The 15,506-nt window shown below is 39.8% G+C and overlaps 1 protein-coding gene across 3 annotated transcripts in view; it reads left to right on the top strand.

Annotated features, from left to right (window-relative positions):
- Positions 1-15,506, top strand: part of dchs2 (dachsous cadherin-related 2) — a 149,864-nt gene that overhangs the window by 3,022 nt on the left and 131,336 nt on the right. The gene's annotated exons all lie outside the window — the stretch shown is intronic.

Here is a 15,506-nt window from a genome sequence, read left to right as displayed (position 1 = left end):
TTTCCCATATTTTAATGATAGAACTAACAAGGAAATGACTTTTATAACCCAGGAACAAAAACTGTGTTACATAGTGGAATGGGAATTGCAACCCAACAGCACTTGCGATTCTGAAATTCAGGAAAGGTTAAAGGACATCATATCCACAAGTCTTGCATTTCAATTCAAACCCCACTAAACAGAATCAACTGCAGCTTTCCAGGTGTTCCTGTATTGCAACCTCCATCAGCTCTCATCATAATGTCTAAGGAGGAGGAATACAGAAGTTGTAGTCCAGCATTTGGAGGGCCACATGGAATGACATGTGGCTGAATTCAATCAGTGGGCCTTGAGTTTGACACATGTGATCCACACTGGAGAATGTATGGCAAAGGATGAGCTGGATGGCCCTTGTGGCATCTTCCAACTCTAGGATTCTGTGATTCTCATGCAGTTTGACACACTTTAGCTGCTGTGATTCAATGTTATCAATGTTATGGAATCCTGCGAGTTGCAGTTTGGAGAGTCACCAGTACTCTTTGTCAGAGAAAGTTAAAGACCTTGTAAAAGCACATCTACTAGAGTGCCACACCATTGAGTTATGGCAGTTCAACTGGCATCATAGAATCACAGAGTTGAAAGAGACCACAAGAGCCATACAGTCTAACCCACTGAAAGTTGGTCACTCTGCCTCTGTTCAGAAGCCTCCAGGCAGTGACTTCCATGGTTGAACAGCTCTTATGGTCAGGAAGTCCTTCCTAATAGTCAAGTGGAGTCTCCTTTCCTCTAATTTGAACCCATTGCTCTGAGTTTTAGTTTCCAGGGCAGCAGAAAATAAGCCTCTTCCTTATGGCATCCTTTCACATATTTGAACATGGTGATCATGTCTCCTCTCAGCCTTCTGTTCTGCAGGCTAAACAGACCCAGTTCTTTAAGAAGCATCTCACTATGAAGACCAAAATATGTGGATGTCAAGTCCCACTATATACAATGACGTAGTAAAATGATGTCTATACAACATGGCAAAGTGTGGTTTGAGGATTTTTTTTTGAGGGGAGGAGGAATATTTTCAAGCTGTGGATGTGGAATCCATGGATGCAGAATCTGTGGGTATGACGGACCATCTGATCATTTAGTGTGGAAAGCAGTGACCATAATTTTTTCACAGTTCCCCAGTCAACCACTGTATTCAGTCTCTGCCTTTGGATGTATTTATAGTTAACTTGGTCTCTGAGGTGTCAGCCGACAAAATGCTGAGGCTGATTAATTGCACATGAATAGCTGACTCCCAGAGACTGTTCTGGGTTCTAGGCAGCATTGCAAACATCCAGCTTGAAAGTAGTATCTGCCTGCTTATGAGATCTCAGACTGATCATCTTGTCTATTGTGGATGCTTTATTAATTTTGTGGCTGGCAGCCAGTGCTGTTCTATCAATGTAGGCAAGCATAGGCAATATGATGATGATCATTTACTCTGCTGGTGTTTTTCTGATGTACTTTGAGGCAGCAGAAACTGGAGTGAAAAAGGAGCCCAGCCAAGAATGGAGGTAGCAATGGAGTTTGGTCCTGTGGACAGGTCCCATTGTCAAAATGTCCCTCAGATCCAGGGGCCAAGCACTCAACACCTCCCTATGGAAAAAGGGCCATCCTATGGAATACAAGGATTGAGACAACAATGTTACAGAAGTAGAAAGTCAGCAGAATTATTCCTTATCACAGGTATTATTATTAGCCTGCTGAACAGAGGCTGTTGGTGTGCCCGAGACAAAAATAGCTGTTGGCTAGGAAAAGCTGAGAAAGATTGGAGATCTTAAGAAACATGATAATGGAGCCCCATTGCCAGAATGACATATTTTCTGATGATATGGAGACTGAGAACCTTGAAGTACAAGAAGGACCCTACTAAGGTGAAGTAGTCTCTGGCACTACCTGGCTTGTGGTTATGAAACGTTTGCAAATGTATAGTTATTTAATTCATCATCACTATAAACAGAGGATGTGGTGCATGCAATATGTTTTGCTTCAGCTGCCAAAGTTGTTTGGCTGGGTGAGGGTATTAAACATCTTGTATTACATGGTTGAGGGATGCCATTCATAGCACCAAGTTTTTGGTGGTCCATGTTGGGAAAAGAGAGGATCATTGCAAGAGAATGATACAGCCAAAGGGAGCAGTCCCTTATGGGCTGGTATCCTCATGCACTTAGGATATTTCTCCAGGATCTGTTAGTTTTGAGACAGTATACTTCACCCCAGTGTCTGGCAAATTTAGAGTTGGAAACTGCTTTTGAATATTAGTTGTTTGTGAGTGTCATTTGGAAATAGCTACTGTCATCATGCTCTTCTTGTGAATTTCCTACAGGCAACTTTAGGAAACCAGATAGCTACTGTGGGAGACATGGTTGACTATCTAGCTCAAATTTGGGAATTATATGACCTGTGAGCTGCATGAAGTCTTTGTGGGTTTTTTGGAAATTTTATTTGCTCTTTAGATTTCACTCAGACTCTCAAAACCCAGTTTTCCAATTTGAGTGTGACTTTCCACCACAGGGGCCACAGTGGCACAGTGGGTTAAACCACTAAGCTGCAGAACTTTCTGACTGGAAGGCTGGTGGTTCGAATCTGCGGGACACTTTTATAAATAGAATGCTCAGGACTCAAAAACCCAGAATTGTGGTTTCCTTGACTGAAGCATCTGCCTGTATGGCCTTTTAAAAAATGAAACATATTGTTTCATGGTATGTCCAAAGTCTGACAACCTCAGGTTAGTCATTTTTGTTTTACTAATTTGCTGTTTTGTTAGCTTGATTTGCTGTTAGATTCACTCATTGCTTTTTTGGTGGTCCAGAGTAGATGTACCACATTTATAGGAAACCCCTGTTATAATTCACTCCTGTACACATCACATCTGTCCACTCTTGAGTTTGGCAATCAAAATACTAGCAGTGAAGATTAGTTAGCACTTATTGGATAAGATCACCATGTTAAGGTGCAATGTGAGTCTACATTGACCAGGCAGGAGCCTTATGTTGTTAAACTGGGTACACAGAGATAAGTTCTGCATGTATGTTTGTAATGATGAAAGTAAAGCCTATGTTGTGAGTGCATTTGTTGCAACTGCATTTGCTCCTAACTGGGTTTTTGTACCATTTCATAGAGTGATGTGGTTACTCAGGTGGAAAATTTTGCATATCAAAATGGAATCAAAGTTACTAATTATTCACATTTCTTATGGTTATTATTATTATTTTGGAAATAAATGTTTGGGGAATGTTCTGCCTCATGTACCAGAATTACAAAGCTGGTGAGCCTTTTGTTGTTCTGTGTCAGACAGTAAAGTGCCTTACTTCATCCCAGGCTACAAATGTAATTACTGTTGCTTTGATGATAACGACATGCTTTTGTTTATGTACACCTTCTACAGTCATTCTTAATCTTGGTCATTGCAATGTAATCCTTTACATGTTATCCCTTTAGATAGAAATCTCATTGATCTACTAGTTCCAGGCATGTGAGTACAAAACTGCTGCCTTAATTTCCTTTTAGTTCTTGCTAGCAGATTCTTCTTGGCAGTGCTTTTCAGCATGTTGATGGCAAGAGGTTCATCAGACACCCGATCAATACATAAGAGTAGAAACTATATCAGCCACAGCATGGATGGAGCAGATAAATGTGACTGGAGAGACTCCAAACTAAAGCGAGTTATTGCCACAGCAGAAAGTCAAGCCAGCAATGCACTCTAAAAGAAATATCTCTCCCATAGAAGACCACATTAGTTGTGTGGAGAAAGTTTGAATAACAGGTTTGATCTCTGAACCACATTCTGCCTATTTTTATGCATTTTTCAGATATCTCAGTGTGGCTTCTTGGTATTCATGGCACCATGTTATGGAAAGATGGAAACAAATTTCATAAGTAATGTCAATAAATAAATAGTCATTAAGTATGGCCTCAGAGCTCTAATAGGTAGTTAATTATGTAACAAAAACTTCCTTAATATGTTAATTTTAAGAACTCTTACTAAAGTGTAGTTTTTAAGTCTCGCAGTGAAGCACCACAGACTAAAACTTTCCAGAGTTCGAGAGTCTTGAAAGCTATGTGTTCTCAGGTTTAATGAATTTGTCATAACTACCTTCAAGTTTTGGGAAAAATTGGAAAAATTGTCTCCTGTTTCTTCTCCCTCAAGAAATTGGTATTTTGTATGTAGAGTTTCCATGAAAATCCACCATGGATCATCATGTGCATTCTTTTGTTTAATAGAAAAGCTTGGTCGGTTGTTTTTAGTGGTGGGGTGTTCTTTGCCAGTCACTCCAAATCTAACTCATTTAATTTTAGTCTTCTTGTTTTGTCCCCAGTGGATCCTGTGAACAATTGGTTTTTCTTCAGTCTAGCACTGTTCCTAGTTATCTGTAAATTGTTGACATATTGTATTTTCCTCTGTGTACTCCAGCCAGTTCCGCTCTCCTTTTGCCATCAAGCATGCTTTGTAGATATTTTAGACCAAACATGGTGAACATGCAGCAGACAAGCCGTATGTGGGTGATGGCGACCCCTTAGGTGATCCCCGGAAGCTTCTAGCGCAGAGGTTCTCAGCCTGGGGTCCCCAGATGTTTTTGGCCTTCAACTCCCAGAAATCCTAATAGCTGGTAAACTGGGTGGGATTTCTGGGAGTTGTAGGCCAAAAATATCTGGGGACCCTAGGTTGAGAACCACTGTTCTAGTGTTATAGCTTATCTTCCAGAATCTGAGGAACTTTGCACAAAGCATTGTGAAGAACCTCAGGCTCCAGATGATAGCTTCTTTGCTGAATCTGAGAAGTGACTGACTGAAGGACCCACTGAGGTGGACACTGAAAAGATACCCCTGTTATTTGATTTCAGTTAAATAGAGAAGGAACAGTGTCCTAGGACTCAACATCTCTTAAATGGAAAACATTGACTATATCAAGCATGTGGCATTCATAGTCACAACCTACAGTTCTTCCATCACCTGCTGGGGTCCTTCTTGTTCACAACTGTTCAGTCTAGTCCACTGCCAGTGTTCTCTTTGCTCTTGTTATTTCTTGGGATTCTTGATTTCTGAACTTAGGCTGGCTTGATTTATCTGTAGATATGTCTCCTCTGATTTGGCTTTCTGGACACTTCCTTCCCATAGCCAAATGACATATAGTCTAAAATTGTTCAAAACTGCTGCCAGATGTGGTAGATTGGTCCCCAAACTCACATATCTTGCAAAACTGATTAAAATGAAACCAATCCAGTTGTGTTGGGTGTGTCAATGCTGCCCTTTGGGCAGTGCAGATGCTAAAAATGGACGCTCCTTCCTCCATAATTTAGAATCTTATAGAACCTTTAAAACTTTCTATGTGTATATTGACAACTCCCATTCGATTTCCAGTGAGTTGGTTGTGACTTTCCTGAATTAACCAATGGACTCCATATGGACAAATATAGCCATTGCGTTGTATGTATTAGATCAAACTCTGTTTTCTTGTTTTAGGGTTTACCTACTACTTTGCTTCTTTGGAGGCTTTTAAGCAGAGGCTGGTTGGCCATCTGTCGGGGGTGCTTTGAATGTGATTTTCCTGCTTCTTGGCAGGGGGTTGGACTGAATGGCCCATGAGGTCTCCTCCAACTCTATGATTCTACTATTTATATTGTGTATATCCTCCTGTTGTTCCAAATTCTTCTTTTGCTATTTGTGCAGAACTGTATGAGACAGTGATATAAAAAATGAATGAAGTTACATATCATGCAGGCCTTATGACAGATTATCCAGCAGAAGAAGAAAGACATTATTGTAAGCTGGCCTTTGAAAAATGCAATATCATATATTCAATACAGAACTAAAAGGAAAACAAGTATAATAAAGGAAGAGGATGTTTTTGTTCTAGTGCAACATTTCATGCAATTAGTGTATGTTTTGTTCCATTACCTATAAACCTTCCTGATTGAGGTTCATCAGATGGATATAGATCTATTATGGCTGACATCCAGAGAACTGCAAGCGGAAGCCTATTCATGCAATGCGGATCCCCTGCTTTCTCATGACAAGCAGCTGTTGCCTTCTGCCTCTGTCCATTATGACCATGCCCTCTCCAAAACATGTGGAGTAAGAGTTTGAAGTTTAATTTAGAAAAAAAAATATTTAAATTAAAGATAAAGTGGTCCCTCAGTATCCAGTATGGTTTGATTCCAGGACCCCCCTCCCACTGTGGACACCAAAATCCATGGATTCTCAAGTCTCGTTCTATATAATGGTATAGTAGCATGACAAACAACTCAAAAGTGTGTCAGGGAGAGTCTAAGGATCTGTATAATAGCTAGAGGCTACAGCAGGTATCCCTACACATTAGCATAGTGTTTGGTTTTTTGAATGTTGTTCCCAAATATTTTCAAGCCACGGTTAGTTGAGTCCATGGATATGCAATCCGTGGATACCAAGGGCTGACCGTGCTTATAGAAAAAGAAATACCATACCCTTTCCTCTATGTTCCCCCCAATTTTTTTGGCAGGGAGCTATTTTTAACGTGTTAGTACTGTTTTTGTCACTGGAAATGTAACTTCTTTGAATTTTGAGTATATTGATAAAAATTCATTTTACCAAAAAGTAACATTAATCCTAAGTAGTACACCCTTCAAAGATTTCCTCCGTGGACTACTTACTTTGGATTACCTAGATATATTGCATATTCATAGTTTCCAGGAACTTACCAGAGCCTGTATTAATGCTGTTTTATAGAAGTGCTTCAAAAAACAGCAAATTAGCAAGCAGAAAATTAGTTTTCAGTTGCACTCTCGCCTATGTCATTCATTCGGGTGTTTCCTATAATCTGTTCTATCTGCTGCTTCAAGAGTCTATTTTATAATGCTGTAAGCCACTCTACCCACAGTAGTGCAGTGCCTGCACCAGCATTTCTCTGGCAATCCTTTCTTAGAGTGGGACTAATAAGGAAACAGTTGTGTTTCTGTAGCCTGCACCTGCTGGAAATCACTTTTATGTCTCAAGGGGTCAAGAACGGATTCATGTGCAATTGATATAAAGAACCAGATGTTTTAACTTCTGCCCTGTTTTCAATTGCACAGTGCTGTCCAGATAGTAACAGCTTGCAGAGTTCATTTTTAAAAAGACAGCTCTGTGCCCCAGAGTGTTTACAACCTTTGGGAATCACTGGAGATCACTCTAGCCTTAGGCACCCTGCTTAACAACCAGTGTCTTTAGTCCAAGATGGTGATCCATGTCTCTGTTCTCCTTAAAAGACCTCTGCAGATACATACATGGCATGGATCTCCCTTTCTGGATACTGTTGGATCCATCCAAAACCCTTCATACAAAAACATCAAAATAATACAGTATTAGTAAAATGAAAACAGCACCATAAAAACTTCAAAAGCATCTACTAATATGTGGTTGTTGTCTTTGCTGTTGTAGTGTACCAGCTAACACTTCCCAACAAAGGATTCCCCCAGGCAGGAAGCAGCCAGTCTTTGAAGCTGTAAGGCCATTCAATGCTAATCAAGGTGGCCAGTTGCGACAGTCACACTTGTCTCAAGCAGACAAGAGTTCTTTCTCCCATCCCGGTCCTTCCACAGATATATAAACCCCATTTGCCTAGTTTGCAACAGACCCTGGATGAAATGTCAGGAGAGAATACTTCTGGAACATGGCCATACAGCCCCAAAAACTCACAGCAACCCAGTGATTCCGGCCATGAAAGCCTTCGACAACACATTACATTCTAGTTGTTTTTGATTTATGATGACCCAAAAGTGACCAGTGTGGGGTTTACCATTGTCTTCCTCTGACGCTGAAAATGTGTGACATGCACAGGATCCCCCAATGGTTTCCAAAGCTGAGTGGGGATTTGAAACTTGGTGTCCCAGAGCCCTAGCCAGTCACTCTAACCACTAAACTACACTTGTCCTCCTGTTTACTAGTGTAGAGCAGGTGAGAACTATTTTAATAATAATAATAATAATAATAATAATAAAATACTTGAAATAAAAATTAAAATAAAATCAATTTTTATAATACAGTAAAATTAGGTTTTATAATAATAGTAAAACTGTATAATATTAAGTTAAGATTGTCTTTAACTGCTTTTAATTTCTGCTTTCAGTATTAATATCAGGTCAATATAGAGTTTATGGTATAGTATGGGTTACAGTATTAGGGCCTTTTTACTAGTTACTCTCATGTAGTGGTTCTCAACCTACGGGTTTCCAGGTGTTTTGGCCTACAGCTCCTAGAAATCCCAGCCAGTTTACCAGCTGTTAGGATTTCTGGGAATTGAAGGCCAAAACATTTGGGGACCCACAGGTTGAGAACCACTAATCTGAAGGATAAGCATAAACAAGCTTTCTTAGCCCCCCTCCCCCACACAAGTATTTTAATGGTATATCACTAGTACCCTGGCCTCTGATAGTATTGCTGGATTGCCTTGACTCTGTATTCTATCTGGAATTTGTAAGAACATGTCTGGATGCTGATCTTGGAAAGGTTGCCACTGACAGAATTTAGGAATATAGAGATTACCTAGGCTAGATATGGGCAAACATGGGCCCTCCAGATGTTTGGACTTCAACTCCCACAATTCCTAACAGCTTACCAGGTGTTAGGAATTGTGGGAGTCCAAAACACCTGGAGGGTCCAAGTTTGCCCATGCTTGGCCTAGGCAATATCTTCAGGACTGCTGGCTTGCATGCCTTCAGATCTGCTATTTCCAGACTTTATTGCCGGTCCAGGATATAAACATCTATAGAGTTGCCTTCTTTGTGACCAATGATACAAACAAAAGGTAACAACAACAACAACAACAACAACTTTCTTTTTGTATCCTGCCTCCATCTCCCCAAAGGGACTCAAGGCGGCTAACATGGGGCCAAGTCCAAGCAATTACAATAAAATAGAATAAAATACATACAAGACATATGACAACAAAACATAATAAAAATAACATAATAAATCAGAATATAAAAACAGTACAAAAGTTTAAAAACGGTACAAAAGGTATGCTCCCAGATCTTATGTGTATGTGTATATATGTCTTTTATGCTTGTATTGTATGATGAATTCAAGAAATTCATCTCAAATCTACCTTGCTAAAGTGGTATTTTTAACTGACAGATCATGCAAGAAAACCTTGCAATTTGTAAAAAAAGACCCCTTGCAATTGTGGACCATAGACCTTTAAACAAAAGTCTTATACAGTTTTATTTATTAGGGGCACAATTGCTTATGGAGAACTGGAAAGTGCCTTCAGTGAATAAGTACTCAAGAAAGAACAAGGTTATCAATAATGTGAAGGAGCAAAACCAAATGAAAGACTCAGTAGCTCAATAGGGCAGGATGAACATCATGGTATCGATGTGCTGTAGAAATCACCTACAGAAAATCCTATTTGCAATCTCTCTCTCTGTATTTGAAACACATCCAAAAGCTTTAAAAAATCATTCAGCCTGAAATCAAATAGTTCAACATAGTGAAGATGACACCATAGAATAATAAAAAAAAATATTGATATGCGGGAAATTAGAAATCCTTTAAAAATATTTTTCAAATATTTATATGTCGATAGATACATATAGACAGAATGTATGATGTTATGATACATAAAGAACCAAGTGGGTAAGTGTATAAAACAAAATAATTTGTACAGCAAATTCTGAAGTATGTGATGCAACAGTAGAAGCAGCAGTATTAGTATGACAGATATGCCTCACTCCCTTGAGATTTCAGAGTGGAAATAGCATTGAGAATTCTAGGCAACAAGCAATCCAGACTACTCAAGAAGAGAAGTGTGCATTCAGCATGAATGCCTGAAATGAATTACAGTATGACCAGTCTTTGTGTTTTGTTCTGTTAGGTGTGGTAATTGTACAAAATGTACATTCATTTGTTCAATTAATTATGTTCCATCTGTGTCCTGAGATGTGATCCAAAGTAGTTTTCAACAAGGTTAAAACAAGATACAGTAAGGTCCCCATAACTGCAGAACCCAAAACCATCATTTCACTTATCCATTCTCAGAAAAAATGATCTGTCTATGAATTGCTAGGTCATTGTATAATATCATAGAGTTGCATTGGAAGACTTACCAAATTCCTGAAGAGGATATCTCACTAGAGGTCATCCAACATATCTCTATGATATAAAGAAGCGGAAGTAAGTGAATTTAATAGTGTTGTCAAAGGCTTCCATGGCCGGAATCACTGGGTTGCTATGAGTTTTACAGGCTGTATGGCTATGTTCCAGAAGCATTCTCTCCTGATGCTTTGCCCACATCTATGGCAGACATCCTCAGAGGTTGTGAGGTCTGTTGGAAGCTAGGCTTTGAAGCTGCAAGTCCATTCATTGCTAATCAAGGTGGGCAATTGCAACATTCACACTTGCCTCAAACAGACATGAGTTCTTTTTCCCACCCTGGACATTCCACAGATATATAAACCCCACTTGCCTAGTTTCCAGCAGACCTCACAACCTCTGAGGATGCCTATCATAGATGTGGGTGAAACATCAGGAGAGAATGCTTCTGGAACGTGGCCATACAGCCCAGACACTCACAGCAACTCAGAATTTAATAGTGTTTGGTTGTGTCTGAGGGTTCAGGTAACCACAACCTGGCTAGGAATGTATCCCACGCCGATATTATGGTTTTAGGTAAAGATAAAGGTTTTCCCCTGACATTAAATCTAGTTGTGTATGACTCTGAGGGTTGGTGCTTATCTCCATTTCTAAGCCGAAGAGCTGGCATTGTCCATAGACAAGGTCATGTGGCCGACATGACTGCATGGAGCACTGTTATCTTCCCACCGGAGCAATACCTATTGATCTACTCACATTTACATGTTTTCAAACTGCTAGGTTGGCAGAAGCTGGGGCTAACAATGGGAGCTCACCACACTCCCCGCATTTGAACTGCAAACCTTTTGGTCAGTAAGTTCAGCAGCTCAGCGGTTTAACCGTGGTCTTACAGTACAGTTTTTTTAAAACATGTAATAACAAGGATACTTTAAAGTTTAAGCAGTAGGAAATGATCTTACAAACTCAGTAAAGGTAAAACAAAGCACACAAACCTCAGTAAAAACCCTTCTGCACAACCCATTAATCTCTGAATCCCTGTTTGGCTGAAACGATCTTTACTTGTCAGTGAAAGGAGAGGAGAGAGGAGCCAGTCTAGCTTCCTTGGGAAGAGAATTCCATATCCTGGGACAGACACCAAGAAACCTTTCATGTGTCCTTTCTGGATAGACCTCTGAGGATGGTGGGACAGCAAGGAAGCCCTTTTCCAAGGATCATAAGATTAGAGCAGGCTCAAACTTGGGTCTCTAAATAATTTCCAACCTTTGTTTTCTGCCAGTTAGAGATGACGGGATTTGGAAGCCAACAGTTTCTGGGGATTTTAGGATGCAAAATATTGAGTAGGTTGTAGGAAAACTGCTGGAAATAAGTAATCAACCCTCATCTCAGTCCAGGTTTGCAGATCTGTTATGCTTTTTAACCACCTTCTAATTGGTGGTGCACACCTTTGGATTGTTTGTGTGTTGCATTTATTACATTTATTTTGAATGTCCAAAGCCGATGGATTGTATTTTGTCCAATTGAAGGGGTAATCTGTGCCAAAGATAGAGAAAAGCACTGCAGGGGGAGATGCATCACCTTATTTTGGGATGTTCTTAGCAAATGTGCAAGGACAGCTCACATTCTCTCATGTTCACTTAGAATACCTGCGGCTATTACCTCTTAAACCAGAACCTGATGTCAGTGCAATTCAACCCTGCAACTCTCGGCTGGGAGAAGCAGCTTACCTTCATTTTCTCCTGCCCTCAGCGTTAAGCATGGCATACTTCACAGTATGCTGAAAAATCGTGTCTCTGCAAAAAGCCGGCTAGTCTAATAGAAAATAATCACCAATGTATTTTTTAAAAATTAAATAAAGCCTATGGAGATTGCAGATAGAGATTCTTGATGGATGATTACTCTACAACTGAACATATGCTGCTTTCTATGTATGCAGTGTTTTGATTATAAACCAACTTGGTCTAGATGGGCTATAGCTCTGGAGACCTGAGTCTGAATATTTACTCAGCCATGGGGAAAACCTTAGTCTCAGAGGAGGGCAAAGACGCATCTCATCTGAACAACTATTGCCAAGAAAACCCAATGAAAGCTTCATCTTAGTGCAGGGGTGTCAAATTCATTTTCACTGAGAGCCACATCAGCCTAATGGTTGTCTTCAAAGGGCTGTTTGTAATTGTATGACTAGAAATTTAACAATGTTGCCTTGTGGGTCACGTAAAATGACATGGCGTGCTGGATTTGCCCCATGGGCCTAGCATTTCATACATGTGTCTTAGGGTGCCCATTATAATGACTTGAAAGCACACAAACACAGTTGTTTATTGATTTAAATATTTATATCTTCACCTTCTCTAAGTATCTTGTACAGCAAAATCAGCAGTTCTGATAAAAGCAATATGACTCCAAAACACAAGAGATGCAAAAACAACAACAACAACAAGAACCAAACAAGTTTGGGATGCTACAGTTAGTTTACTCTTCCATGCCTTTGAATTCTGCCTCTCCAGACAGAAAGCAGATGGTGCTAGGTGACTTTGCATAGCAGGTATCTCTCAAGCATGACAATAAATACGGATTTTAATCATACTCTACGTACTTATTCCATGTAGCCAGGTTGTCATCATTTACCTTTGTGGAAATGAAAGGGAGGAATAACTATATGACAAAAATATTCTTTGGAGAGCTGGAAGGTTAGTTTTCAGGGAACATGGAAGGCTAGGAAAGAACTAAAGCCATGGACAACTGCATGGGACTTGGGGTCGGTTCCCTCCAAGGGCTGCATATCTCAGCCAAACAATAATACATCCATTTTCCACTGCAGACTGTCTCATGGATTTCATTTCCTGTTGTCATTTTGAAAAATACTTCAGGGAAAAATTGGGTAGAATAGAGTTTAAGGGAGGATAGCAGTATTTTTGCATGCTTTCTCATTATCAGGGGGCTTTCTGCATGGTTTGGGGGGGGGGGGGAGGGTTAAAATGGTCCAAAGCTCATGCAGAATCTTCTCTTAAAATATTGAGGATTTGAGGTGCCAGTGGAAGGTTTTAGGGATCACACAAGTGGGGGCTAGGAGCTGTACTTTGCCCATCTAGTAGGTGTACTAGTAAGTGGGGTTTCCTGTGAAGTTGGAATTGTGTCATAATTTCTAAGGATTGTGTACCTGCCCAAATCATTTATGTTAAGGCTTCTTGGACTCTTTCCACTTGTGACCCATTTCTGCCAGAAAAATGTTTCTGTGACCCAAGGTATATAGATATATAAAATAGGTATAAAATCAAACATTTACTGAAAATTAATCATCTTTTGCAAGGCTTGCTTGCGAAATAGACTGGGTTTCCTTTTTGTGAAGCACAGCTGAAGAATTTTCTGCACAGTCCACCGTAAACCCTGCATATTGCTGCTTTCTGTGGCATCCAAAAACTTTCTACTGTTGCCAGATTTTTTGTGATCCCAACATTAAGATGAATGGATTTCACTTGGGTAAGGACCTACAGTTTAAGAAGCAGTGCTCTATGTGAGATGTGTGGAAATGTTTAAGCCTTAAAGCAAGAACAGTGTGCTTATCAATCGGCACTTATTTCATTATTCAGATGATGATACAACCTGTCTTTCATTTATATCTCTATAACTCAAAATTCTTTGCTCCTACAGTTATGATCATGCATACATACTGCAGGAGAAGGATTTGGAAATATTAAGGGGAGGGGGCTTTAGTGAAATGTCCTCAGAACTCTTATATATGACACTAGCTGTGCCCGGCCACGCGTTGCTGTGGCGAAGTCTGGTGGTATGGGAAATAAAGTATTGAGGAATTGGTGGTAGTTAAGGTCAAGGGTAAAGGTTTTCCCCAGACATTAAGTCCAGTCGTGTCTTACTCTGGAGGTTGGTGCTCATCTCCATTTCTAAGCCGAAGAGCCGGCGTTGTCCGTAGACTCCTCCAAGGTCATGTGGGATGACTACATGGAGCGGCGTGACCTTCCCGCCGGAGCAGTACCTATTGATGCACTCACATTTGCATGTTTTTGAACTTCTGGGTTGGCAGAAGCTGGGGCTAACAGTGGGGGCTCTCTCCACTCCCCCAATTCAAACCTGCAGCCTTTCGGTCCAGAAGTTCAGCAGCTCAGCGCTTTAACACGCTGCGCCATCAGGGGATATTATTTCCTAAAGGTTGTGAATATACAATATTGCTGATTGGTTTTTTTGTCTGTTGGAGGCAAGTATGAATGCTGCAATTAGGAAAAATGATTAGGATGTAATGGCCTTGCAGTTTTAAAGCCTGGCTGCTTCCTCCCTGAGTGAATTTTTTGTTGGGAGGTGTTAGCTGGCCCTGATTCTTTCCTGTCTGGAATTCCCTTGTTTTCAGAGTGGTGTTGTTTGCCATATTTTATGTGCGTCTACTGTCTGTGGCCCTGAGAAAACAGGATTTGCCAGACTTTGATGATGGGAATACTTTGTTGGGAGGTGTTAGCTGGCCCTGATTGTTTCCTGTCTGGAATTCCCCTGTTTATTTACTGTCCTGGTTTTAGAGATTATATTGTTCTGCATTATTCTATCCCAGTAATTATTTCATATTAAAGTAGAATCTCACTTATCCAACATTCACTTATATAATGTTCTGGATTATCCAACGCAGTCTGCCTTTTCATAATCAATGTTTTTGTAGTCAGTGTTTTAAATTCATTGTGATATTGTAGTGGTAAATTTGTAAATACAGTACAGTAGAGTCTCACTTATCCAACATAAACAGGCTGGCAGAATATTGGATAAGTGAATATGTTGGATAATAAGGAGGCATTAAGGATAAGCCTATTAAACATCAAATTAGGTTATGATTTTACAAATGAAGCACCAAAATATCATCTTAGACAACAAATTTGGCAGAAAAAGTAGTTCAATACACAGTAATGCTATGTAGTAATTACTGTATTTATGAATTTAGCACCAAAATATCACAATATATTGAAAACATTGACTACAAAAATGCATTGGATAATCCAGAACATTGGATAAGCGAGTGTTGGATAAGTGAGACTCTACTGTAATTACTACATAGCATTACTGCGCATGGAACTACTTTTTCTGTCAAATTTGTTGTATAATATGATGTTTTGGTGCTTAATTTGTAAAACCTAATTTGATGTTTAATCGGCTTTTCCTGAATCCCTTCTTATTATCCAACATATTCACTTATCCTGTCGGCCTGTTTATGTTGGATAAGTGAGACTCTACTGTATATTGATAATCTTCTATTATCTGCTTAGAACTGGATTATATGAGGCCCCTTCTTCACAGCTGGATAAAATGCACACTGAAGTGGATTATATGGCAGTGTGGAGTCAAGATAATCCAGTGCAAAGCAGATAATATAAGATTATAAATGGGTTATAGAGCTGTGTAGAAGGGCCTTGAGTCTACACTGCCATATAATCCAGTTAAAATCAGATAATCTG

The sequence above is a fragment of the Anolis carolinensis genome, chromosome 5, assembly GCF_035594765.1.
Source record: "Anolis carolinensis isolate JA03-04 chromosome 5, rAnoCar3.1.pri, whole genome shotgun sequence".
Lineage (NCBI taxonomy): Eukaryota > Metazoa > Chordata > Lepidosauria > Squamata > Dactyloidae > Anolis > Anolis carolinensis.
Note: the sequence above shows the minus strand (reverse complement) of the source record. Positions and strands in the feature narration are given on the sequence as shown.